At 40.4% G+C, this 1,978-nt stretch overlaps 1 pseudogene; it reads right to left on the bottom strand.

Annotated features, from left to right (window-relative positions):
* Window positions 1-313: 313 nt before the first annotated feature.
* LOC135272856 (U2 spliceosomal RNA) lies at window positions 314-439 on the bottom strand (annotated as a pseudogene).
* Between the last annotated feature and the right edge of the window lie 1,539 nt (window positions 440-1,978).

Raw genomic sequence — 1,978 nt, 5'->3', positions numbered from 1 at the left:
AGTGAGTTTTTTACCTAGAGACATTGTCACCTCTAACAAAATATGGGTTCTGTTAGGAAAGAGAATCTTCTACTCTATCTTTAAAAAGTAGTCAATATAGTTCACTATAAGAAAGTTAGAAATATAGGTGAGTCAAAAGAAAAGAAAAATAAACATTATTCCTAATTCTATAGTCCGATTGTAGTAGTCAAATTCTGGTAGCTTTTTCACAAAAGATCTTGTATATTTTAAGGAATAGTACCTTGTACCTGACTGTAGCTTATTAAGTTTTCACTGAATGAATGTTGAGTAGGTTTTAATCAGGGAGAGAAGAAGGGAATGAAAAAAAAAAGAGGAAACAATATGACTACATCACAAGCTTTGAAGTAGTGTATAGTAAAGAGTATACTGATAAGAACAGATACTACACTTGATCTTAGCCAAAAGGCCGAGAAGCGATATTATGCAGCCATTAAAAAGGAGGAGTTCGCGTCCTTTGTAGGGACATGGATGAACCTGGAAAACATCATTCTCAGCAAACTGACACAAGAACACAAAATCAAACACCACATGTTCTCACTCATAGGCGGGTGTTGAACAAGGAGAACACATGGACACAGGGAGGGGAGCACTATACACGGGGGTCTGTTGGGGGGGAGGGGGGATAGTGGGGGGGGTGGGGAGTTGGGGAGGGATAGCATGGGGAGAAATGCCAGATATAGGTGAAGGGGAGGGAGGCAGCAAATCATACTGCCACGTGTGCACCTGTGCAACAACCTTGCATGTTATTCACATGTACCCCAAAACCTAAAATGCAATAAAAAAAAAAAAAAAAAAAAAAAGAGTATAATTAGACAAAAGCTGTATCCGCAAATCACTTTGGGACAGGCTTTTTTCTATCTTGGACCTTTGGGCTTCTGTGGAACTAGACTGTGAAGATTCTTAAAATCCCTGTTGTTTATCACAGTGGTCTAGAGGTATGTCATTAAGATCCTTAGAAAGCTCTTTTTTTTGTTACTTGACTTTTCTACAAGGAACTTACAGATTGATATATAAGCACAGATTTTTCTGAGGTCTTAACAGGGTCTTACTGAGATCCTGTCATCTGGCCCAGGGTTTAACCTTCCTAATGTGATTTGGGTCTGTGTCCCCACCCAAATCTCAGCTCAAATTGTAATCTTCACATGTGAAGGGAGGGACCAGGTGGGAGGTGATTGGATCGTGGGGGCGGTTTCTCCCATGCTGTTCTTGTGATAGACGAGGAGTTCTCCTGAGATCTGATGGTTTAAAAGTGGCAGTTTCTCCTGGTCTCTCTCTCTCCTGCCACCATGTAAGAGATGCCTTGCTTCCCCTTTGCCTTCCACCATGACTGCAAGTTTTCTGTGGCCTCCCCAGCCATGCAGAAGTGTGAGTCAATTAAACCTCCTTTCTTTATAAATGACCCACTCTCAGGTAGTATCTTTATAGTAATGTGAGAATGGACTAATGCCCTTCCTTAAACAGTTATTTCTACAACCAGCATACCCTGGCTGCTTTATGTTTCCTCTACATCTCCTTGAAAACTGAACAGTTCATCCTTCAGTTGATCTCTCTAGAGGAAGAGGAAGAAACCAGTTGCTATTTTTTATATTCTGCCTGGAAATCTTCATGAGTCAATTGGGTCCCAGTTTTATTCATGAGTTAATTGGACCCCAGTTTTGTTTTCCATGATGCCCAGTTGAGTGTTGCCAAACTTATTCCTACTACATAACAAGGGCTCCCTTTTCTTTCCTCCAATAATGCTTTTCTCACAGTTTTCCAAGCCATGGTCTTCTCAAGGTCCTTCTAGCTTTTTCTAACAGTTTTCCTGAGTCTCTTCAAATCTTAATAGTCTATTTAAAATCTTTTTAGTTTCTACCTGCTGCCTGGTCCCAAAGGTGAAGCCACATGTGTTAGTTTTTGGTGAGACATCACTTCACTTTAGATCCCAAATTCCTTTTTAGTTTTCTATTGCTGTGTG

Source organism: Aotus nancymaae, unplaced genomic scaffold (assembly GCF_030222135.1).
Source record: "Aotus nancymaae isolate 86718 unplaced genomic scaffold, 86718_ANA_hifiasm-v0.15.2.pri h1tg000138l, whole genome shotgun sequence".
Lineage (NCBI taxonomy): Eukaryota > Metazoa > Chordata > Mammalia > Primates > Aotidae > Aotus > Aotus nancymaae.
This window is presented reverse-complemented; position numbering and strand designations above follow the sequence as displayed.